This window comes from Anolis sagrei, chromosome Y, assembly GCF_037176765.1.
Source record: "Anolis sagrei isolate rAnoSag1 chromosome Y, rAnoSag1.mat, whole genome shotgun sequence".
Taxonomy (NCBI): domain Eukaryota; kingdom Metazoa; phylum Chordata; class Lepidosauria; order Squamata; family Dactyloidae; genus Anolis; species Anolis sagrei.
In genome coordinates, this window is record NC_090035.1 from 32,947,974 (window position 1) to 32,974,609 (window position 26,636).

At 45.3% G+C, this 26,636-nt stretch overlaps 1 pseudogene; it reads right to left on the bottom strand.

Moving 5' to 3' along the window:
* LOC137095585 (proto-oncogene tyrosine-protein kinase LCK-like) overlaps positions 1 to 26,636 on the bottom strand; it is a 45,461-nt pseudogene that overhangs the window by 5,520 nt on the left and 13,305 nt on the right.

The following is a 26,636-nucleotide window of genomic DNA, read 5'->3' on the forward strand; positions in this document are numbered from 1 at the left end:
AGAGGACCCTGAATTGTGCCTCCCAGAGGTATACCAGGAGTGGTCAGACGTTTTTAGCGAGACAGAATGTGATCAGCTACCCCCGCATAGAAAAACAGACTGTGCCATAGAATTTGAGCCGAATGTCAAATTGCCCATCCCAAAGCTCTACGCCATGTCTGAGCCGGAGAGAAAGGCCTTGAGGGAATTCCTGGATAAAAACCTGGAAAGGGGATTTATAGTGCCATCCACTTCGCCGGTGGCGGCCCCAGTGCTTTTTAGGCCTAAGGCCGACGGATCGTTGAGGCTGTGTGTGGACTATAGGGGGCTAAACGCCATATGCACTGCCAACCAGTACCCCCTCCCCCTCATGTCGGACATTTTGGCCCAACTGGGCAAAGCCAAAATCTTTACAAAATTGGACATCAGGGAGGCGATTTACCGCCTGAGGGTGAGGGATGAAGACTGTTGGAAGACGGCCTTTAATTGTTGTTATGGGCAGTTCCAGTGGGCCGTGACTCCCTTTGGTTTAAAAGGAGCCCCGAAGGTGTTCCAACAATTCATTAATGACATTTTCCGGGAGATGCTGTATGATGGACTGCTGATTTACCTGGATGATTTATTGATATACTCGGACTCCTTGGATCAGCACATAAAAACAACACAAAAGGTGCTCCAAATCCTGAGGGAGAACCAGCTTTTTGTTAAGCTCTCTAAGTGCGAGTTTCACCAAACCGAACTCACTTATCTGGGCTTCCGCATATCCACAGAGCGGCTGGCCATGGACCCAGCTAAGATACAGGATGTGCTAGCACGGGAACCTCCCCGCACCCGGAAGCAGCTGCAAGGATTCCTGGGATTTGCCAACTTTTACCGGCAATTCATTAAAGACTTCGCCGAGGTGGCGCTGCTCCTTACTGAGTTGTTAAAAACGAAAGGGAAGGGGGAAACAAAAAGGGCAAAAACCCCGGGGGCTAGACTGGAATGGACACCTGAGTGCCAGAAGGCTTTTGAGGTCCTGAAAGCGAAATTCACAAGCCAGCCCATCCGAACACATGTCCAGCCAGCCAAGCCTTTTGTAGTGCAATGCGATGCCTCGGAGGCAGCTTACGGGGCGGTGCTCTTACAAGCTGACGATGAGGGCCGACTCAAGCCATGCGCTTATTTATCAAAAAAATTCTCAGAGACTGAAAAGCTCTGGCATGTCTGGGAAAAGGAATCCTTCGCGGTGCGAGCAGCACTGGCCCACTGGCGGCATTTCCTTGAAGGCACCCAAATTCCTTTTGAGGTGTGGACAGACCACAAAAACCTACAGGCCCTACAAACCCCACAGAGACTTAACGCCAAGCATCTCAGATGGGTCCAGTTCTTTCAGCGGTTCAATTTCCGCCTCAAGTTCATCCCAGGAAAAACAAACCAGGTGGCAGACGCCCTCTCGCGCATGCCGGAGGCAGACTATTCATCTCCCACGGAGGCAGGAACGATCTTTAACCAACAACAGATGGGATTGGTAGTCCAGACCCAGGCCAAACTCAAAGACAAACCGCCACCTCCCGGCCAGCCAGCTGAATTGTTACAAAGGTTGAGGGAAGCGGCGGAAAAGGATGAGTGGTTACAAGGGCACAAAGGGGACCTGACCCAAGTGGGGGGGGGGCTCTGGTCTTATGGGGCCAAATACTATGTGCCAGCTTCCATGCGAAAGGACATAATTAAGGGGGGCCATGACTCACTACTAGCGGGCCACTTTGGGTTCACAAAGACCCTCAAGCTGTTGGCCCGCCAGTTCTGGTGGCCCACTATGCGCAAGGACATAAAAGACTACACTCGGGAATGTCCAACCTGCGCAAAAAACAAGCAGAAGGTGGGAAAGCCCACGGGGCTGTTGCAACCAGTGGCCAACCCCACACAGCCCTGGTCAGAAATTGCCATGGACTTTGTAGTGGAACTGCCAAACAGCCATGGATATAATACTATCTGGACTGTAATTGATCTGTTTTCCAAACAGGCCCACTTCGTGGCCCTGAAACGGCTTCCCTCGGCCCCAGAGTTAGCGAAGCTGTTCCTTCACCACGTGTTCCGGTTACACGGCTGCCCACGCAGGATTATAACCGACAGGGGCACACAGTTCACCTCCATATTTTGGAAGTCCTTTCTGTCCATGCTGGGGACTGAGCGGGCACTAAGTACAGCTTTCCACCCAGAGACTGACGGGGCCACCGAGAGAGTCCAGAAAACACTGCAGCAGTTCCTAAGATGCTATTCCACTTATCAACAAGACAACTGGGCTTCCCTGTTGGACTTCGCTGAGTACAGTTACAACAATAGCGAACATGCGTCCACAGGATCTTCACCTTTTAAAATTGTGGGGGGTAGGGACTTTCCCCCGTTCCCTGGCCTAACACCCCTAGGGCCAGGAGAGACTTCACCGGATGAATGGGGGAAGTCGATTGCAGCGGCTTGGCCTGTGGTTAGAGAGACTTTAGACAAGGCCAAGATGGACTATAAAAAGTTTGCTGACAAAAAGAGATCGCTGCAGCCCCAGCTCAAAGTGGGAGACCTAGTCTACTTGTCCACCAAGTATTTGAGAGCCACTCAACCATCCCGTAAACTGTCCGCTTTGTATATAGGGCCCTTCCCCGTCCAGGAAGTCGTCAACCCGGTCACAGTGCGGCTGGAACTACCCCACACCTGGAGGAGGGTCCACCCGGTCTTCCACGTGAGCTTGCTGAAGCCCGCATGCCCCTTTCCTAAATGGTCTGAGGCTGATTCCCAGCCAGTCCCCATCATGGTGGGGGCCCACACTCATTTTGAGATCAAAGACATTTTGGACTCTAAGCGGACACGGGGGAAGTTGTATTACTTGGTTCAGTGGTCCTCTAAGGCCATCCATCCGGAGTGGGTGTTACATGAACATGTCAACGCTCCGCGCCTTGCAAAGAAGTTCCACGCCACCTCCCCCCTAAAGCCTAAACCTTGATATTGTGTCTCATGTTTCTCTCTTTTTCTTTCAGATGGGGGCCATCTTCTGAGGGGGGGGGGAGATATGTCAGGATGTGCCTTCATGTTTCCAAGAGATTCCAAGAAGTCTTCTTTCTGACACTGTCCTGACACTAGAGGGAGTAGCCATGATAGATTAGTTTATAATAGGGCCATCTGGGCCAAGCTTTCACTTTGAAGATGTGGGAAAGGAATTGTAGTCTAAACTGTGATAAGCCAAGGGGGAAAGGGGGGAGCGAGGCCAGGAGGGGGATTGGGAGAATCCTGGCGGGAAACCTCAGTTCTCTCTTTGCTGTTGTACTGTATGGGCTGAATAAACCGCAATTCCAGGATCTGTACTTGTGAGTGTGTGTTTCATTCTAAGACCCAGCGGTACCTGACAGCTATCATATCTCCTCTCAGCCTTCTCTTCTTCAGGCTAAACATGCCCAGCTCCCCAAGCCGCTCCTCATAGGGCTTGTTCTCCAGACTCTTGATCATTTTAGTCGCCCTCCTGTGGACACATTCCAGGTTGTCAATATCTCTCTTGAATTGTGGTGCCCAGAATTGGACACAATATTCCAGATGTGGTCTAACCAAAGCAGAATAGAGGGGTAGCATTACTTCCTTAGATCTAGACACTATGCTCCTATTGATGCAGGCCAAAATCCCATTGGCTTTTTTTGCCACCACATCACATTGTTGGCTCATGTTTACTTGTTGTCCATGAGGACTCCAAAATCTTTTTCACACGTACTGCTCTCGAGCCAGGCGTCACCCATTCTGTATCTTTGCATTTCATTTTTTTCTGCCAAAGTGGAGTATCTTGCATTTGTCACTGTTGAACTTCATTTTGTTAGTTTTGGCCCATCTCTCTAATCTGTCAAGATCGTTTTGAATCCTGCTCCTGTCCTCTGGAGTATTGGCTATCCCTCCCAATTTGGTGTCGTCTGCAAACTTGATGATCATGCCTTCTAGCCCTTCATCCAAGTCATTAATAAAGATGTTGAACAGGACCGGGCCCAGGACGGAATCCTGCGGCACTCCACTTGTCACTTCTTTCCAAGATGAAGAGGAAGCATTGGTGAGCACTCTCTGTGTTCGTCCACTTAACCAATTACAGATCCACCTCACCGTAGTTTTGCCTAGCCCACATTGGACTAGTTTCCTTGCCAGAAGGTCATGGGGGACCTTGTCGAAGGCCTTACTGAAATCCAGGTACACTACATCCACGGCATTCCCTGCATCTACCCAGCTTGTAGCTCTATCGAAGAAAGAGATCAGATTAGTCTGGCATGACTTGTTTTTGATAAATCCATGTTGACTATTAGCAATGACTGCATTTGTTTCTAAGTGTTTGCAGACTGCTTCCTTAACAATCTTTTCCAGAATCTTGCCCGGTATCAACGTGAGGCTGACCGGACGGTAGTTGTTTGGGTCATCCTTTTTTCCCTTCTTGAAGATTGGGACCACATTGGTGTGTTTTATGCTGTATTCAGTCAGTTGCCATTTTCAGCCATCAAGATGTAGTCGTTTATAGAAATGCTTTCAGTAAAGTTTGTTGTTTTTGAAACTTAAGAAGTCTACAGTGTGATAATTGATCTGGAAACCTCAAGTACTCTGTGCATGACCCAGGTGTCATTGATATTCCTTGATATTCTGGGTTATATGGTTGTGTTGAAGAGCCCTTTGATGATCTAGATCAGAGGTCCACAAACTTTTTAAACAGAAGGCCAGGTCACAGTCCCTCAAACTGTTGGAGGGCTGGATTACTGTAAAGGAGTGTGGTTAAAAGCTTACTGCCACCTAATGTGTGAGGAAAGCTGGGCAATGATCAATATCAGCTTAGGAGCTATTTTATAAAGGGACTATTAATTACAGAAGGCTTTATTCATTTGATAGCGTAGCGTTTACTGTCCCTGGCTTGACTTTACTTCTTATGCAGGCTGTTTGTCTTAAGAGAAACTGTATCAGGCAAGGCTTGAGGAAAACAGTAACAAGTTTATTTTAACAGGAGTATAACATGTTTAACTGTTTCTTCACAAGAGGCACAAATCTTGATTGGTTACATTAGTAAGGTTTCATGAGTAATCTCAGGCACAGACTTCAAGACATTTCTATAAGCAAATGTAACTCTTCTGGACAACTGTCCTAAATAAAACAAATAAGCTAAAAGGCTTACTAACAGAATTGGCTCCCAGCCAAACCTTGATTCTTAACTCAGAATCCATAACCCCCTGTAGTTTTATCACTACCGGGTCCTTTTCTGTAACCCCTTTGGTCACCAATTAATTCCCTGAATCTCCACCCAGAGACTCAGTCTTCCCAGTAGCTCACCGGCTTACTGACTGACTTTCAAAACAGCTGCCCCGTGAAGAGGGAGTTGGCTCCGCCCCTGTTGCTATGGCAACCCAGCTAACGCCAAGCCATCGTCTCCAACAAAATATATTCCTTCATACTTACCATTTATCAACCACTGTCTAAACAACACATAAACATGAGAATAAAAGTTACACATCGTCACAATTACAATTTGAAAAAAATATATAAATGAATTCCTATGCACTCTGCACATATCTATCCTATATTTGTAGTGCAAAAAACACTTAAAACAATACAATAATTAAAATGAAGAACAATTTTAACAAATGTAAACTTATTAGCATTTGATTGAGAAGTATGGACCTACTTTTGGCTGATGAGATAGGATTGTTGTTGTTGTTGTGTGCTTTCAAGTCGATTCAGACTTAGGTTGACCCTGAACAAGGGCCGGGTAAATGACCTTGGAGGGCCACATCCGGCTCCCGGGCCTTAGTTTGAAGACCCCTGATCTAGATTATCAAAGCAGACGATCCACAGTATCTGCTTTGAATTAGATTATATGATGCTGGGTCTACACTGCCATATAATCCAGAGTCTTTTATTTAAAAAACTAATTTTTATTTTTACAATACAAAAAAATATAGTGTACAGTACACACAAAACATTTACAATTCCCACCACCAACACGAGGATTATTATCTTTCACATATTCATTTCGTTTTGTGACAATCATTATATCTTTATTTTTATACATTTCCATCCTGTATACTATATAACATTTGTATCTTATTTCTTATGGCTTTATCTCCGGAATGATTAATAATATATTTCTTTACCCTTATCCATCTATCTTCCATTTCGCTCATTCTATTTTCATTGATTTTTAAATCATTTAATTTCACTTTCATAATTTCAAATTCCATTTGCTCCGCCATATATTGGTACCATTTATTTACTGTCCATTTTGATTTATCTTTCCATCCTAATACAATTACTGCTTGTGCACATTCTATTATTGCTTCTTTTATTTCCCTTTTATTTCCCGTTTCCTCTCTTTTCCCAATATAATCCAGATTATCAAAGCAGATGATCCACATTATCTTCTTTGATCTGGATTATATGACACCTCTTTTTCGCTGCCATATAATCCCAGTTATTAAAGCAGATAATCTGCTTTGAACTGGATTACATAAGTCTGCACTGCCATATAATCCAGATCAAACTTGACAGGAAATATCTGCTGTGTTCTCCCAATATTCGGACAGCCCTGGTTTTGTATTGGGTGGATTTAAGTTGCATTTTTTGTTGAAAATCTTAATTTAGAAATCACACATGTGGAGGGACAACTGGATTTGCTATATGCTGGGTCTCAAATGGGATCCAGTCCCCCAAAGAGCGCACATTCACCTTTCCAGACCTCTTCAAATTGCCCCGCTCCCAGTTTCTCCTCCAACTTGAGGTTCTCTCAGGGCACCTCCCATTCATCCTGCCGCCAAGGCTTCTGGGGCTTCTGGATCTGGCAGGGTTTGCCCAGCCGGGTGCAAAGACCGTCAGTGTCTCCTGCAAAAAGGGTCGAAAGAGATGCTTGAGAAAGAATGCACCAAAAATACTTTTTGAACTCCTGCTCAGATCTGGTTCTCATCAGAGTGGAAATCAGTTTTGCATTTGAATTCAATTTGCGGCAATGGAAGGAAGCTGAGGAAGAAGTGGGAGGAAAAAGAACCCGGGACGTTTGAAAGACACCTGAGACAATGGGATGATAGAGGATTCACCAGGACTGTTCCACCCAGATGTTTTAATATATGTATTTTATGGTATGTGTTTTCAACTATGTTGTACCCTGCCTTAAGGAAAAGTGGCCAATATTATTATTATTATTATTATTATTATTATTATTATTATTTGAAACAAAACAAGATGAGTTCACAGCAGACACTCTGCTGACTATATTGAATCACACATTGGACACTTCCCAAGTGTCTAGGACTGTGTGATGTATCGGTGAATAATATGTGCAGATCCCAGTAAGGTGGCCTTTTGTAGCTGGCAGCTGGTAATTTTGTCAGTGCCAATTGTGTTTAAGTGCAGGCCAAGGTCTTTAGGCACTGCACCCAGTGTGCTGATCACCACTGGGACCATCTTGACTGGCTTGTGCCAGAGTCTTTGCAGTTTGATCTTTAAATCCTCATATCATGTCAGCTATTATTATTATTATTACTATTATTATTACTATTACACTATATAACAAAATTTGAAAACAATTCTGTTCCTGGTTTGAAAGTGTTATTCCTATTTAATTGTGCAGTACTTACTTTGCAAGTAGTTGGTGTACTCCAGAAACTTTGTTTTTGTGCCTGCCACAATTAAATTAGGTTGCATTGGTTGAGTCTCAGGTGAGATAGTCATTTAAAAACTAGAGCAAAATGTGCTGCAGAATATCCCTCCCACACAAAAATGAAGCATTTGCAATTTAACTAACTTTTCCCATGTTTTTATGATTAACCCAATTAGGAAATGGCATTTATAACTCAGGAACAAAATCGTGTTATGTAGTGCTATTATTATTAATATTATTAAATCGGGAAAGGCTGAGAACCACTGCTATAGACCATGCAGCTACATGTAAAATCTGGGCACGATCCAATGGCCCACATCCCAATCCATAGATGGGGCAGAGACAAGGGGCACATGGCCTACTCTGTCAGCCTTACGCATATAATGCTCCACCAGGCTGTGGAGGCTGTCGAAGATAATGCGCGGGGAGATGTAGAAGCCATCATTGTCCATGTTGTGGATTTTGTAGTGCATCACCACTTCCCTTTGGTCCTGGTCAAAGCCCCGGACAGAGAGGCTGAAGGAGCCTGAAACACACACAAAGGAGAGCGTCAATGCCCTATCACTTTAACTGTGTGTGTGTGTGTGTGTGTGTGTGTGTGTGTATGTATGTGTGTATATATATATATATATATATATATATATATATATATATATATAGGGGGGGGCATGGAATCTGTTCCTGATTTGAAAGTGTTATTTCCTGTTTAATTGTGTGGTCCTTACTTTGAAAGTAGTTGATCTACTCCAGTAACTTCATTTTTGGGGCTGCCACAAACTAAGTTGAATTGGTTGAGACATTGAAAAACTAGAGCAAAATGTGCTGCAGGATGTCCCTCCCACAACAACGACATTTTTGTAGTTTAATAAACTTTTTCCATGTTTTTATGAGAAAACCAATTAGGAAATGACATTTATTATCCAGGAACAAAAATCATGTTACCTAGTGTAATACTACTCCTCCTTTAGCGAGACAAGTAAAGGTAAAGGTTTCCCCCGAGATTAAGTCTAGTTGTGTCTGACTCTGCGGGGTGGTGCTCAGCTCAATTTCTAAGCGAAGTGCTGGCATTGTCCATAGACACCTCCAAGGTAATTTGGCTGGCATGACTGCATGGAGCGCTGTTACCTTCCCACCGGAGCAGTACCTATTGATCTACTCACATTTGCATGTTTTCGAATTGCAGGTTGGCAGAAGTTGGGGCTAACAGCAGGAGCTCACCCTTCTCCCCATATTCGAACTGCTGACCTTTCGGTCAGCAAGTTTGCAGCTGAGCTGTTTAACCTGCTTCGCCACCAGGGAGAGACAAAGTTGGATATAAATCCTAACAATAACAATAACAATACTACTACTACTCCTTTGGCAGATAACAAGTCAAGTATATATCCTAACAGTAATAACAACATACTATTGATGATGATGATGATGATGATGATGATGATGATGATGATTGAGCCTTCTCTGCCTAATAGGGCCTCACCAAAGTACAACTCTTAGAATTCCATAGCATGAAGCCATGGCAATTACAGTGGGGCTAAACTGCATTAATTCTACTATGTAGATGCACATCTACATGTGAGGCATGAGTACATACATACACTAGTACTGGGCCTGTTCGCAATTCTCTGCCGTTACTGTGACGATGTGTAAGTTTTATTCTTTGGTTATGTGTAGTTTGGACAATGGTTTAGGGATGGTAAGTATGGGAGATTCTATTTTGTTAGAGATGGTGGCTAGTGGCTTGAGCTGAGTTGCCATGGCAACGGGGGCGGAGCCAACTATCACTTCACGGCGCAGCTTTTTGAAAGTGGCAGTCTGTTGCTGGTGAGCTACAGGAAGGGACTGATTTCTCTAGTGGGAGAAACAGGGAATTAGTCAGTACGCAAGCGAGCTACTGAGTGAACTGAATCTTTTGGTGGAGATTCAGGGAATCAATTGGTGACCAAGTGGTTGCAGAGAAGGACCCGGTACAGGGGGTTGTTGATTCTGAATTAAGAATCAAGGTTTGGCTGGGTTTAAGCCTGTTGTGCCAACTGTGAAACCTTATGAAGTGTTTGCCTGAGTTTACTCATGAAACCTTTCCAATGTATCCATCAAGATTTGTGCCTCTTTTGAAGAACAGTTATACATTGTTATACTCCTGTTAAAATAAACTTGTTACTGTTTTCCTCAAGCCTTATCTGATACAGTTGCTCCTAAGTTGAACAGCCTACAATAGTAAAATCAAGCCAAGAAAGTAAACGCTACGCTATCAAGTGAATAAAGCCTTCTGTAATTAACAGTTCCTTTATAAAATAGCTCCTAGGCTGATATTGATCGTTGCCCGGCTTCCCTCATAGATTAGGTGGCAGTGGGTGCTTTACCACGCGCACCTTCACAATTGGTGGCATTCGGTGGCATTAATACAGTCTTCTTTACAATTGGTGGCAGCAGTTTAACGACCTCATTACAGTTACCTTTGGTCGATTTGCTCTCCCGGATGAGAAAGGCCCCATGTGTGTTGCCCACGGTCAGGAGCTGTCGTTCGGCATTCTTCCTGCTCAGCGCTTTGAAAAACCAGCGGCAATAAGCAACTAACGCACAGCAATCGTCAGGTTTGGTTATTGCGACAAAATGCTTTGGATTCAAACCCAACGAGGCCGGAAACCTATCAAAGCCTATCAAAAGCATGCAAGGTTTGCAAAGATGCATCCCCATTATAGTTGAGTCATGAATCAAAATAGAACCTTATAGAACATCTCCAAAAACCAACCAGGGTTAATCCTGCTTAGCTTACAACTTCAGATTAGATCTCGTACATTTAGGGTAACCGTCTAGGAAAAGCATGTTTACAAAGATGCATGTTTATGTGAAGCATGAATGTGCTGTGTATCTGTTAATTAATGTCTTAAATGGAGTTTGCAAATAAGGTACAAAGAAAGCCAGATGTGGTTTAACCAGTCTTTCCTCTGAAATACTGCTGGCAGCAGCTGGGATTTGCAGCACATAAGTAAATTTGGCCATTGCATTATTGCAATGCCATTACTAAAAAAAACAGTCCCAAAGATTTATAATTCACCAAGGACTCAAAAATATGAGGGTTGAATGAAAATTAATGCCCCCACCTTTGTTACTTGGGTTTGCATGGGAATATTTTAATAAATCAAAGCAGAAATAATCCTTAGAATGTGCTCTTTAACTACCACTATTCACTTTTCGACATAATCACCAGACAATTGGATACATTTCTGCCAACGATTAACAAGCTTTCTGAAACTGTCACAAAAGAAGTCGATACTCTGTTTCCGCAACCCATCGTGCCCAGAACTTCTGGTAGCCCAGCAAAGCAATAATGTGACCCACACATTCTTGTGAAATGCTGATTATGCTTGAAATTTCTCTTTGAGTGATACGACGATCGACCTGAATCAATCAATCTATCAACCTTTTTCTTGTGAAACTCGGTGGTTGCTGTCACAGGATGTCCAACTCTTTGCAAGTCAGATGTTCCCACCTCATCATCTTTAAACTTCCTTGTCCAAAGACGCACAGTACTCACTTCAAAACAATCTAATTTTTATATTCTACTAGCTTGGGGACCCGGCGCTGCCCGGGTTATTTGAGAAAGGAATTGTGTATCAAGGTTTATTTATTTATTTTATTTATTTATTTATGCACTTGTATACTGCTAATATCTCAGCCTAAGTCGGCGACTCATTGCGGCTTACAACAACTAAAAAGTTAAAACCAATTAAAAACAGTATTCAATTTAAAACATGAAACACATATACAATACAAATTATTGGGCCACCAATAATAATCCCATGCATCTCGTAACTAAAATCACAATCCAAAATTCGTCGTCCATGATTACCAGCCTTTAGTCATCAAAATTCGTTGCAACGGATTAACCGAATGCTTGTTTAAACATCCATGTCTTCCGTCAGGTTGGTCTTTATCAGTTATTTATATGACTCACAGTTGTCTGTGAGTCATAATGTGAGTCCCATTATCTGTGGTCCATCCTCCTCCAAAATGCTTCAGGATGGAGAGTGCGTCATGGGGGTTTTGTGTGCCAAGTTTGGTCTTGATCGGTCATTAGATGAGTGTTGCAGAGGTCTTGGGTAGTGAGAGGAGGTACTTGAAGTTCCATCATCCATAGTCTGTACTCCCCCAAACCTCACCAAAATGTTGAGTTGGCCATGGGGGCTCTCTGTTCCAAGTTTGGTCTTTATTGAATGAGTGTCGCTATGGTTTCAGGAAGTGAGTGAAGGTACTGCAAGTCCCATCATCCATCGTCCATCATTCAAACAGCACCGGGATGTAGGGTGGGTCATGGGGGCTGTGTGTGCCAAGTTTGATCTTGATTGGTCATTAGATGAGGGTTGCAGCAATCCTGGGAAGGGATAGAGGTACTTGAAGTCCTATCATCCATGGTTTGTCCTCCTCCAAACTGCACCAGGATGTAGAGTGGGTCATGGGGACTCTGTGTGCCAAGTTTGGTCTTGATTAGTCATTGGCGAGGGTCTCAGTGGTCTCAGAAAGTGAGTGAGGTTACTGCAAGTCCCATCATCCATCTCCAATTTGTTCCAAATGACACCAGGACATAAAGTGGGTCATGAGAGGTCTATGTGCCACGTTTGGTCTTGATCAGTCATTGGATGAGGTTTGCAGAAGTCTCAGAATGTGAGTGAAGGTACTGGAAGTCACATCATCCATGGTCAACCCTCCTCCAAAACTGCAGTAGGATGTAGAGTGGGTCATGGAGGCTGTGTGCTAAGTTTGGTTTTGATTGGTCATTAGATGAGTTTTGCAGCAGCCTTGGGGAGTGGAGGTACTTGAAGTCCCATCATCCATGGTCTGTCCTCCTCAAAAGTGCACCAAGATGTAGAGTGCATCATGGAGACTCAGTGTGCCAAGTTTGGTCTGTATTGGTAATTGGATGAGGGTTGCAGTGGTCTCAAGAATTGAGTGAAGGTACTGCAAGTCCCATAATCCATGGTCCATTCCTGGCCAAACCACACCAGGACGTAAAGTGGGTCATGAGAGGTCTGTGTGCCAAGTTTGGTCCTGATTAGTCATTGGATGAGGTTAACAGCGGTCTCAGAATGTGAGTGATGGTACTGCAAGTCCGATCATCCATGGTTCATCCTCCCCCAAACTGCAGTAGGATGTCGACTGGGTCATGGGGGCTTTGTGTGCCAAGTTTGGTCTGTATTGGTAATTTTCTGACGCAGCCCCTGGCCTTTTCCTTTCCTCTCTTTGTCATCTCGGAATCTTGGAATTGAGGCTGGCCAATCAGAGACTATATGTAAATTTACTTCTCATGTCCCCGTTTCTGTCATGAACTCTTTTCTCCACCAGGGGCTCCTATTGAAGCTGGCCAATCAGAGACCATATGCAAGTAGCACCACAGATGCAGCCAATCAGAACGCTGGCACATACTCCTCCCGCCACACCGCCACACTTTTGTCCTCCGCTTACAAACTTTGACTTTTATTATATGTATAGATGGCATCCAAGAAATGGGGGGATGGGGAGCCCCGTCCCTGGAATTGTATTATGTGGCATGCCATATTGCAAAAATAATAGAACTGGAACTGGAAGGGGGGGAAATGGGTGAAATTAGAGAAAGAATTAAATGATTGGAAAAAGGGCTCATTTATGGGAGAAAAAATTGATTAAAAATAGTTTTAAAAATTAAAAGACGCCCCTCTCCTCTCAGCACTGCAGGTTTGGAAGAAATGGCAAAATAAATTACAAATAAATAAAAAAGATCCCTTTCCGCTAGAAACCCTAAAAAACAAAGATACTACATTTAATAATTCAGTCAGGTCCCTGAAAGAGAATGGAGTAAAGAAGGTAGGAGACCTCTTGGAACCTAATGGACATATTAAAAAATGGGAGAAGATAAAGGACAAATGTGGCTTAAAGTATTGAAGCCGAGCATGACCTCCCCCCCCAACAAGGGATGGTGACTTATAGTTCTGCAAAGAACAAAGGTACCAGACTGCACAATAGGGGTTAAGTCTTGGTCAATTTGTCAAGGCCTTAACAAACAATGAGGACCCCATGAAACTTTGGGAATGGCTAGACCTTGGGGTCTCTGCCTCTCTCGAGAGAGAGCTGTAGTTTTCCAAGGACCATGGGACCGGCTTCCATCCCAGCGCTGCAGGGCTTTGCATCTTGACCCAGTGGAACTCCATAGACTCCCTTTGTCTGGCTTTTTGAATTCTGCTACATTCCTGGACTTCACTCTCTTCAAGGACTCGCTCTCTACCCATGAACTTTCTTCAAGACAACTTATGAATTCATGCTGTGTCCTGATATCATCTGCTTTTTATAATTGGTATTATTAATCTCTCTCTGGGGTCCCGGATGGGAAGATAGCTGCATATTATTTCCCTGTGTATAATTTCTGTATGGTTTTTATGCTTCCTTGTATTCCTGACCATTTACCCCTTCTCCCTCCAAAGAAATATGTAAGGGAACCCCTTAGCCTTCAGAAACAAAAGACTGAAACCTCCCGCCAAAGACACCTTTGCATGGATAAAAGAAGGAGATTCTTATCTCTAGCCTCGGAAGATGGCCCACTAGAGTAAAGCATTGTTTGACAAAAGTTTCTGTAAGATAAGGGGAAACCCCCCCCCCCTCTGCTTTTGTTTACTTAGCATTAACCTCAGGCTGCCATCACTGTTCCCCTTGTCCCTTATACTCCCCTCCCTTCCCCCCCATACCCCCTCCCCCTACTCCCCCCTCCTCATTCCCCCTTTCCTCCCCTTCCATTCTTCGGGACTTCTAGTCCCAACCATGGCCCCTGGCCTTCCCAATTGGGGAGGGGGTGAAGTCATCCTGTGGCCCAGAGTCTCCCTACCCCCGAGTGCTCATTTTTAAATAAGTAAATTTGATTGCAGTGCTTTAATTTCTTCTTACATCTCGATTCCTCCAATGGCGCCGATTATTTCCTCCACTTCTCCTCCATCCGGACCCTTCTCCTCTTCCTTTCGACCTCTCTCTTGTTTTCTTACTATACCAATCTCCTCAAGTAGTTGATGTCCTTGTTCCAATGAGTCTATTCTGTATCTCTTGCTTTTCCATTGGAATTTGAAAAAGATAGGATATCCCAGGTATACAAAATTCCGGTTTTCATTAACTGGGTCGTAATAGGCTTCATTGAGTATCTCCAGTTCTTAGTTTCAGGACAATAGTCATTGAATATCTCCAGTTTTGATTCGCCCATATTTAAATATTCTGGATTCTTCTTTAGTATTTTCATCAGGTCTTCTTTTTTTGCAAAATTATGAAATCGAATTATTATATTCCTGGGTATTATTTTATTTCTTCCAGCCGTAAGGCGATGAACTCGTTCTAAATCCAATTCTGACCAGTTTAATGTCGGCGTGGTCTTTTGCAGCCACTTCAAAATTTCAGCTTTCTGATCTACTTTTTTATTCCCTTCTGGAAATTTTTTAATTATTACATTATTCCTTCTTTGGTTATCTTGCATATACACAAACTTTCTTTCCACGTCTGAAGGCCTGTTTTCATTTTGTTGTGTTTGTTGTTTGAGTACCAGTTGTTCTTGTTTGTTCTTTTCAATTTCTGCTTTGTTTGTTTGTATCTCTCCCTGTGCTGTTTGCAAAACTTCTTTTATTGTCTGAAATTTTTCATCTAAGCTTTTTCTTTCTGCCTCCAGCTGTATTTTCATTTCCTTGGTACTGGTCAGAATATCTTGCTTTAATGCCTGAATATCGCTATTCCTCATTTCTCTTTCTTTATCAAACTCCTCTTTGATCAGTTCTGCTATTTTACTTAACAATTTACTATTGTCCATTTCTTTCCTCGTTTCTTTCACCAATTCTTTCCTCTCATTACTTCCTTCTGCTTCTGCCGTTAAAGATGGTAGTGAGGTAGTGATACATCCTCCCCCTGTTGCTCCCCCATTTTCTGGGGGGGGGGGGAGTAATTTTTAATTGTTTCCCCCCCTTGATTGAGGGGAGACTTCTTCTGATTGTACTCATTTCCTGGGTGGGGGGCTGAAGAGCCTGGGGAATTTGGGGAATTTTCTCCACCCTTTCCAATTTGGAAAAAGATCTATCTGAAGGTTTTGTACGTGACCAAAGAGGATTTTTTGGGATTTCCTGTTCTTTCCCTTGACATTGTTTCTTCCTTCTCATTCAATTTCCTGTCAATTTTACTCCTTCCGCTTTTTAATTTCCCTCCGTTCAGCACAGTCCAAAAAATTCCAGTTAAATATTCCTTGCAAGGCCTTGCAATACTTCCCTTGAAGCTAGGGGATTCATTTTTAAACTGACAAGAATGACTCACTCCTTCTTCAAAGGAGGAACATGCCTTTAATTATTGCTATGACCTTCCAGATTCCAATTAGAATAATTAAATGTTTATTTAAGTTGCTGGCTATTTTTCTTCTCCAGCTTACTGCGCACTCGAAATTAAAAAATTACTTTCGCTTTCAGCCAGCCAGCCACCGCCAGCTTTCACTCGTCTCTGCCAGGACTCATAAATCAAAGCTATTAAGTGGTAATAAATTACCTTTGAAGCTTCTTTTTCTGCTCCTTAAAGCTCACCGCTTTCATCTCCTTTTTAATCCAAAAAGAAGTCCTTCGATCCAACTTTTCACTGCTTTTTTGCCATTTTTTTCCTCAAGAGCAGCGGAGCTGCAGGGAAAGACGTCTCTATCCGGCCATGGCTGACTTCACCCCCCAAACTTTGATGGCTCTTCTTCAACTGGTGAGACTTTTCATTGGGAAATCAGTGAAAAATATGGGATGCTTCTCTGTCTTGCCAGGGAAAAAAGAACTCTTTGATGAGTCTAATTGGTCTCTGCCTCCTGGCAAAGACCCCTAAATTTTAGCTCTATAACAGTATAGGATAGCTTGGTTAGACTTGTCACAAAGAGCACATGAAATAAAACAGAAAGAAACACCAGATGCCCCGCTGGATAGAATAATTGGCTGGAAAATAGAAAAAGAGAAAGGCATTATAGGGGAAATATATAAGGAACTAATAGCCTTATTATATAGTACAAAACATACTGTAGTAGAGGCCTGAAAACAGGATATAAACTCCTGGATTGATAAAACCCAAAAAATTAAACATCTAAGAATAAAAGAAACACAAAAGAAAATAATTTCAAAATGGTATAGATCCCTTTCTCAATTGGCTCACATTATGAAAAACATTTCTAACACATGTTGGCATAAATGTGGGGAGATTGGTACTTTTTCACACATGTGGTGGGACTGCTCTGAAATCCAAAAATATTATACTATTACAGAAGTAATAGAGGAAATAATAGAGCAAAATCTACATTGGAATAAAGCTCGATTTCTGTCCTTCACCATAGAGGTAAAGGAAGGGAACAATAAATGGGGGGTTTAGAGGGGTTAGCAATCAAGATATGCAGTAAAAGGAAGCACAATCGGTTTTTGATGTTATCTTTTAGATGGTTAAGGTTTGTATTGTATTGTTTTGTTATCAGTATGAAGAAATTAAAATTTTTAAAAAACAAAAAACATCAACACAATCACCATAAACAACTTGCATTCTCTGATGAATCTTCTTTGGGGTGACACCTTCTGCTGACAAGAATTCAATGACTGCATGTTGCTTAAGTCGCATTATCTGACTGTCTGTGCAGAGTTCCATACTTCGCACTTTAACAACACAACCGCTCAATGCTAAGGCTTCCCGCCAAAATGGAACTGTAGAGGAGAGTCTACTGAACAAGCCAGTACCTGCCACATACAAGTACTGCCATCTGTTGAGGGATTACAAAGGTGGAAGCATTACTTTTCATTCAACCCTTGTACATATATGATTTTCCCCTTTTTTTAAAAAAAGACCCTTTCCAGCAGGCCCGTAGCCAGGATTTTGTTTCAGGGGGGCTGAGTTTGGTTCGGGGGGGGGGGGGGTCTGAGTGAAAGAGGGTCTACCCTAGCAAACCTTTTCTATCGTTACCCTAATACCCCCATGCATATGGGATATGTTGAGCATGGTGATCAGATCATGATATGAATAAACATAACAGTTTAAATAATGTACCAGTAAGGCCTTCTCACGGACCACCATCAGAATTTTTTGGGGGGGCTGAAGCCCCCCAACCCCTCACCCCCCCCCCCCGCCTAAATGCCTTTTGTGGGCTCAAAGCATTAGAAGATCAAGACAAAACCAGCAACAGCTATCATATCTATATCCTTTAATACAGTGTATCTATTCTTCATGACTTTCTATACAACTCTTATCTTTCTGTATACTGTATCTATTTCATATATATATATACAATGTATAAACTTCTTTATCAAAATATCACCAGATAAGCCCAGAAGTATTCATCTCCCTGCTAAGAGATTTCCTGGACAGGAAGGGTGGGCCAACCCCTTGTGCCTTTTTCCAAGCCGAGACAATTAACAAGCCAATTGTTCATATGTATAAAGAGATAGGTGATTTCCTGCCAGCCTGGAGAAACTGTTTGGCCCCTTCTACACTGCCAAATAAAACCCAGATTATCTGCTTTGAACTGGATTATATGGCAGTATAGAAGGGGCCTTGGGTTAAGGTAAAGGTTTTCCTCTGACATTAAGTCCAATCTTGTCCAACTCTGGGGGTTGATGCTCATCTCTGTTTCTAAGCTAAAGAGCCGACGTTGTCTGTAGACACCTCCAAGGTCATGTGGCCAGCATGACTGCATGGAGTGCTGTTATCTTCCCGTCGGAGTGGTACCTATTGATCTATTCACATTTGCATGTTTTCAAACTGCTAGATTAGCATAAGCTGGAGCTAACAGTGGGAGCTCATGCCACTCCCCAGATTCGAACCTGCAACCTTTTAATCAGCAAGTTCAGCAGCTTAGCAGTTTAACCTACTGCACCACTAGGGGCTCCATAGAAGGGGCCTGTCTTAATCTATGTCAGGTTGTGGCCTTCATGCTATGAAAACACGGCCAGAACCATGAAGACTCCCTCCTGACAATAGGATAGTTTATGGCTTGATAGGGAGCCATCTGGCTGCAGAGACTGCTTTGTAGATGTGGGAATGGAATGTGGCCACAACTTGAGATAAGGAGGGGAGAAGGGAGGAGGCATCCAGGGGGAATGTGTTACTGGCTGTTGGCGGGAAAACCCTCAGATCTCTCTTTGCATGACTCCTGTATGGACTGAATAAACCGATATCCAAAAGATCCACTTTGTGAGTGCGTGTTTCATTCTGAGATCCCGCAGGATCTGACATAAAGAGAGATCTCACAAACTCTTGCCCAACCCGTGAGGAAACATCTATCCGGGAAGCAAGCTATGTTCGAGGGTGAGCCATTCATGGGCACCGGGGCCAGCGCGGATGCCTCCTTACCCACAGGGCTAGGAGACGAGTCGGAGGACGAACTGTGCCCTGGAGAGGAGAACCTGGAAGAAGAGGCTCCTGCTGCTTGGCCGCTGATGACCTCCACGCAGATGCCGGCCCAGAAGGACGTGACGGTGAGGCGCAAGCTGCCCATGTCGGGGCTCCGGGAACCCTTCGGGGAGCCTCCGTTGGATACGAGGTGACTAGAAGAGAAGGTCGATGCCATGGAGCGCATGCTACAAACATTCTCATTCCAGTTGGATGAGATGCAGAAGGAAGTAGCAGCATCCTGGAAAGCGGCTCGGGGAGAGAGAGAGCAGAGGCGCTCACAGACGCAAGGTACTGGATATCGGCCTTCAGGGAGAGTGGGGTTTGCAGCGGAAGGGGAGCAGCCCTATCCACCCCCCGGGACTTCTGCGTTCACCACAGGTCTGCTGGGGAGAAGCCAACTACCCGGTGGGCTTGGGAGAGGAGAACTGCGTGTCAGGTTTAATGGGGACCCGAAGCAGCTGTCTTACTTCATAACTAACGTAAGACACTTCATGGAAGATTATGGGGATACCTTCCCCTCGGAGGGGGCCATGATCCACGCCGTGGGGGCCAACCTCAAGGATGCCGCCGCTGACTGGCTGATGCAAATGTATGACACCCGAGCGCCAGAGCTAAGGAGGCTGGATGATTTCCTGAGGGCGCTCCGAGAGAGGTTCCAGGACCCCCTAGCCCAAGAAAGAGCAAAGGGACAGCTTAAGAAGATTTACCAGGGGAATAAGACTGTGTCCGAATATGCCCTGGAATTCAAAGCGATAGTGGGCAGAATCAGGGACTGGTCTGAAACCACTAAGCTGGAATACTTTTGGGCTGGGCTGCGCTCCGACGTTTTGGAGTGGGCTATGCATCGCGAAAACCCTGATAACCTGGAGGATTGGATCGTTTTGGCTGGGAGGGTCAAGTGCGACCAAGAACAGATGCCCCGTCGAGCGAAGGAGAGAGGGAGAATCCAGCAGCCGGCAGCCGGCCAGCCTGGAGGGATGAGACGCCCCTCACCCAGAGGGAGGTCGTCCAGCCACGAGAGGAGAGTAAGGAGGGGGGCCTGCTACTCCTGCGGACGGGAAGGGCATAGAGCCGCCGAATGCACCAGAGGGTCCAGCGCTCCCAAGGTCGACAAGGCCCTTCCCCAAAAGCCAACACCGGGCCCTAAAACCGCTAAAGGAAAAGCCTCCACAGCGGTGGAGATAGCGTTGGGGCCCCACCAGCTCCCTGCGGAGGAGGTTGAGCTGGAGGACGCAGAAGACGACTACCCCCTGGCGGGAAACGGGCAAGATCTCCTGTAAAGACCGCCGGCAGGCAGATCAAAGGCTCCCAAGGCGGTGAGTTAAAAAGGCTCAACTGTGGGGTAGTAAAAATGACAATAACTCTAACAAATCCAGAGTCGGGGTTGAAAGTAGAAACAGAGGCAATGTTGGACTGTGGGTGCACCAGGTGTTTAATCACCCCGACACTAGCGACACAATTGGGGGTCAAGCCCCAACCCCTAAAGACGCCCGTTGTCTTCGCCCAGTTAGATGGGTCCTCTGCCCATGGGGCCCCAGTGAGGGAGAAAACGGGTTACTTACACTTGGAAATGGGAACCCACGAAGAGACTTTACAATTTATAATATCCCCCATGGCCCATCAGTTAGTCATCTTGGGGATCCCGTGGCTGAGATGGCAAAATCCCCGGATTGACTGGGCAGAGGGAACTTTCGTCTTTACAGATGGGGAATACAGACAAAGAGGGCCCGCACAGGCATCGCACAAGTCTCAACCCCAAGGGGCCCAGGCAGAGGCAGCGCCTGCAGACCAAGGAGTTAACATCCCAAGCGTCTACCGGAAGTGGGCTGAGGTTTTCAGTGAGACTGAATGTGACCAGCTGCCGCCCCATAGAAAAACGGACTGTGCAATTGAGTTTGAACCCAATGTCACGCTGCCAAGCCCTAAGCTATATGCGATGTCAGAGCCAGAAAAAAAAGCCCTAAGAGAGTTTATCGACAAGAACTTGGAGAGGGGATTCATAGAGCCGTCCAGCTCCCCAGTGGCAGCACCCGTGCTATTTAGGCCCAAGGCTGATGGTTCGTTAAGGCTGTGTGTAGATTACCGAGGCCTGAACGCAATCTGCACGTCCAACAAGTACCCCCTCCCCCTCATGTCGGACATTTTGGCGCAACTGGGTAAAGCACGAATCTTTACCAAATTGGACATTAGGGACGCGTTTTACAGACTGAGGGTGCGAGATGAAGACTGCTGGAAAACGGCATTTAATTGTCACTTAGGGCAGTTCCAGTTCCGGGTCTGTCCAATGGGTTTAAAAGGCTCGCCCCGAGTGTTCATGCAATTCATAAATGACATCTTCCACGAGATGTTATATGATGGGGTCCTGGTCTATTTAGATGACCTTTTGATATACTCAAACTCCCTGGATCAGCATATAAAAACAACCCAAAAGGTGCTCCAAATATTATAGGAAAACCAGCTATATGTCAAACTTTCCAAATGTGAGTTCCACCGGACTGAGCTCAATTACCTAGGTTTCCGTATATCCACTAGGGGGCTCGCTATGGATCCAGCCAAAGTACAAGATGTGTTAGCTTGGGAGCCACCCCGCACCAGAAAACAGCTTCAGGGATTCCTGGGGTTTGCCAACTTCTACAGGCAATTCATTAAAGACTTTGCCAAAATAACCCTACCCCTTACTGAATTGCTAAAAACCAAAGGGAGAGGGAAGACAAGGAGGGCGAAGACCCCTGGGGCTCGGTTGGAGTGGTCACCAGAGTGCCAGAAGGCCTTCGAGGAGTTGAAAATGAGATTCACGAGCCAGCCCATCTTGATTCATGCGCAACTAGACAAACCCTTCATAGTGCAGTGTGACGCCTCTGAGGCGGCTTATGGAGCCGTGCTATTACAGGTGGACGATGAGGGCCAGCTCAAGCCTTGTGCTTACTTGTTCAAAAAGTTTTCTGAGACAGAAAAACGGTGGCACGTATGGGAAAAAGAATCCTTTGCGGTGCGAGCGGCACTGGCACACTGGCGGCACTTCTTGGAAGGCACCCAGGTTCCCTTTGAAGTGTGGACAGACCACAAAAACTTGCAAGCGTTGCAAACCCCACAAAGACTTAATGCTAAACAACTCAGATGGGCTCAGTTCTTCCAAAGATTTAATTTCCGCCTTAAGTTCGTCCCAGGAAAGACGAACCAGTTAGCAGACACCTTGTCACGTATGCCCACCGCTGACTATTCAGCGCCCTCAGAGATGGGGACTGTTTTCACCCAACAACAAATGGGATTGGTGGTGCAGACGAGAACCAGGCTTCAAAATAAGCTGCAGCCCCCGAGTCAGCCCACAGAACTGTTACAGAGATTGGGAGACGCTTCGGAGGCAGATGAGTGGTTACAGCAACATAGGGGAGACCTCACCCAAATGGGTGAGCTGTGGACATATGGGTCTAAATATTATGTGCCTGCTTCCATGCGGAAAGCCATCATGAAGGGGGGCCATGACTCTGTGTTGGCGGGACACTTTGGCTTCACCAAGACCCTCAAGCTGCTGGCACGACAGTTCTGGTGGCCAGCTATGCGGAAAGACATAAGGGATTATGTGCTGGAATGCTCCACCTGTGCAAAAAACAAACAGAAGGTAGGGAGACCTACGGGACTGTTGCAACCCGTGGCTAATCCTACGCAGCCCTGGACAGATATAGCCATGGATTTTGTGGTGGAGTTGCCCGACAGCCAGGGATATAACACCATTTGGACTGTGATTGACCTATTTCCAAACAAGCCCACTTTGTGGCCCTGAAAAGGCTTCCCTCTGCCCCGGAGCTGGCGAAGCTGTTCCTACATCATGTGTTCAGGTTACACGGCTGTCCACACCGAGTGATAACAGACAGGGGCACTCAATTCACCTCCAAATTTTGGAAGTCATTTCTGACTATGTTAGGGACAGAACGAGCGCTGAGCACGGCATTCCACCCCAAGACTGATGGGGTCACGGAAAGAGTCCAAAAGACCCTACAACAGTTTTTGAGGTGTTACTCCACATATCAGCAGGATCAATGGGCTTCCAATCTAGATCTGGCCGAATATTGCTATAATAACAGTGATCATGCTTCCACGGGAGCCTCCCCTTTTAAAATAGTGGGGGGAAGAGACTTTCCTCCTTTTCCAGGACTCACCCCACCAGGGCCGGGAAGGGGGGGGGGGCAAACGAATGGGGAGAAAAGATTGCAGCGTCTTAGCCAATGATTACAGAGACACTGGACAAGGCAAAAAGGGAATATAAAAAAAATTGCTGACAAAAAGCGGTCTGTGCAGCCGCCGCTAAAGGTGGGAGACTTTGTTTATTTGTCAACCAAATACCTGAGATCCACACAACCATCCCGGAAATTGTCAGCCTTGTTTATGGGCCCTTTTCGAGTTCTGAAACTAATTAATCCAGTGGCAGCGCGCCTTGACCTGCCACACACGTGGAGGAAGGTGCACCCAGTGTTTCATGTCAGCCTGCTTAAGCCTGCGTGTCCTTCCCAAAAGTGGTCAGAACCAGACTCGCAACCTGTCCCCATCATGGTGGGGGCCCATACCCATTTTGAGATCAAAGACATTTTGGACTCTAAACGGACCAGAGGCAAACTATATTATTTGGTTCAATGGGCCTCAAAAGCTATTCATCCTGATTGGGTAGTTCAAGAACATGTTAAAGCACCCCGGTTGATTAAGAAGTTCCATGTTTCCTTCCCGCACAAGCCGGGGCCATGATGTTATTGTTGCTCACATCTCTCTCTTTCTTTCGTTCCAGGTGGGAACCATCTTCAAAGGGGGGGAGTTATGTCAGGTTGTGGCCTTCATGCTATGAAAACACGGCTGGAACCATGAAGACTCCCTCCTGACAATAGGATAGTTTATGGCTTGATAGGGAGCCATCTGGTTGCAGAGACTGCTTTGTAGATGTGGGAATGGAATGTGGTCACAACTTGAGATAAGGAGGGGAGAAGGGAGGAGGCATCCAGGGGGAATGTGTTACTGGCTGTTGGCGGGAAAACCCTCAGATCTCTCTTTGCATGACTCCTGTATGGACTGAATAAACCGATATCCAAAAGATCCACTTTGTGAGTGCGTGTTTCATTCTGAGATCCCGCAGGATCTGACAATCTAGCTATATGGATCACATGAAGCTGAGAGGTTGCAAAAATAAGAGTTTATCATTTGCATGTGTCCCACCTCTTTATTGACAGCCAAGCCTTTGCATACCCAAGATCAACCTCTCTATCTTACACCTTTGTTTTCTAATACAGTAGGATCTTGCTTATCCAACATAAACAGGCCGGCAGAACGTTGGATAAGTGAAAAAATTGGCTAATAAGGAGGGATTACGGAAAGCCTATTAAATGTCAAATTAGGTTATGATTTTACAAATTAAGCACCAAAACATCATGTTTTACAACAAATCAACAGAAAAAGCAGTTCAATACATGATAACATTATGTAGTTACTGTATTTACAAATCGAGCACCAAAACATCGCAATGTATTGAAACAGTTGTGGATCTGGGTAAGAGGCAGACTGCGTTGGGTAATACAGAATGTTGGATGAGCGAAGGTTAGATAAACGAGACTCTACTGTAGTTCCTATCTTTGACATAAAACTAGACATTGGAGCTCATCAGAAGCCCATCTCCATATCTTTACTCTTTGTTTTCCCAGACTGTGCCCTCCCAAGAGGAATCCTTGCAACTGATTCATTCTTCACTCTGACCAATCCCTGGCTGCCATTCTCACCTGCCAGCCAATCCTAGCTCAGATCCGAGCCAGCCTCTTTTCTGGCCAATCAGGAGAGAGGGAGGGAAGTCCAAACTGTATAAGACAGGCATGAGCAAACTTTCTACTTTGGGGGTCATATGCTAGCACTTCCTGCTAAGAGAACTGGCTGCCCCTGATGGAAGGAGGGAAGAAAGCGAGCAAGAAAGGGAGGGAGAGGAGGAAGAAAAAAGAGAAGGAAGAAAAGACAAAAGGGAAGGAAGGAGAAAGAGGGAAGGAAGGACGAAAGTCTAGAAGGAAAGGATGAAAGGAGAAAGAGGGAGAGAGGGAAGGAGAGGGAAGCAGGAAAGGAAAGACAAAATGGAAGCAAGGAAGGGAAGGATGAAGGAAAGAGAAAAAGAAGGAAAGACAAAAGGGAAGGAAGGAGAAAGATGGAAAGAGGGAGGAAAGAGGGAAGTAAAAAGGACGGAAGGGTGGAAGGGAAGGATGGCAGGAGAAAAGGAGGGAAAGGAGAGAAGGAAGGAAGGAGAAAAAGCTGGAAATAGAGAGGGGAGGGGAGGCCGAAAGGGTGGACGTAAGGGATGGAAGGAAGGCCAAAAGGGGTGGAAAGGCATGGAAGGAGGAAGAAAGAGGGAGGGAAGAGAGGAAAGAACAAAGGAAAGACAAGAAGGAAGGAGAAAGAGGGAGAGGGGGAAGGAAGGAAGGATGAAAGGGTGGAGTGAAGGAAGGAAGGAAGAACGGAAGGAAGAGAAGGGTGGAAGGAAGGGTGGAAAAATGGAGAGAGGGAAGGGAGAAGGAAGGAAAGACAAAAAGGAAGGAAGGAGAAAGAAGAAAGGAAGGATGAAAGGCTAGAAGAAAAGGATGGAAGGAGAAAGAGAGAGAGAGGGAAATAGGGGAAAGAGGAAAAGAAAGAGAGAAGGAAGGAAAGACAAAAGGGAGGGAAGGAAGGAAGGAAGGAGAAAGAGGGAAAGAGGGAGGAAAGAGGGAAGGAAGGAAGGACAAAAGGGGGGAAGGGAAGGATGGCAGGAGAAAGTGGGGTAAAGGAGGGAAGGAAGGAGAAAAAGGAGAAAAGACAAAGAGGAGGGAAGGACAAAACCATGGACAGGATGGAAGGAAGGCTAAAAGGGTGGAAGGGGATGGAAGAAGGGAGAAAGAGGGAAGGGAGAGAGAAAACAGAGAATGAAGGAAAGACAAGAAGGAAGGAGAAAGAGGGAAGGGAGAGAGAAGGAAGGAAGGAAGGATGAAAGGGTGGAAGGGGGAAGGAAAGAGTGAAGGAAGGAAGAAGGGCCGGAAGAGAAGGATTGAAGGGAGAAACGGAGGAAGAGAATGGAGGGAGGGGAGAAGGAAGGAAAGACAAAAAGGAAGGAGAAAGGGGAAATGGGAAGGATGGGAAATTAGGGAAGGAGGGAGAGAAGGAGGAAAGAAGGACGAAAGGGTGGAAGGGGAAAGGAAAGAGTGAAGGAAGGAAGAAGGGGAGGAAGAGAAGGGTGGAAGGGTGGAAAAGAATGGAGGGAGGGAAGAAGGAAGGAAAGACAAAATGGAAGGAGAAAGAGGAGAAAGGGGAAGGACGGAAGGGAAGGAAGGAGAGAAGGACAAAGAGGAAAGGAAGGAGGAAGGAAAAGAGAAAAGTAAGGAAGGACAGGATGGTGAGAGAGAGGAGGGCCGGAGAAAAGAACCCAAGGGGGCGCAACCAGCCCTCAGGCCCATACCTGGTATCAGGTATCTTGTATTTCTCTGTATGTTTATGCTTGTACATTTTGAAGCCATAATGCATCCCTTTTGGCCAAATTGAACAAACTTCTGCAGCTTGCCTTCAACTTGGTTTCTCTGTCCTGGTCTATCTGGTTTTTAGCATGCACTTTACCAGGCATGACCGTGCCCTGACCTACAAGAAGCACTGCCTG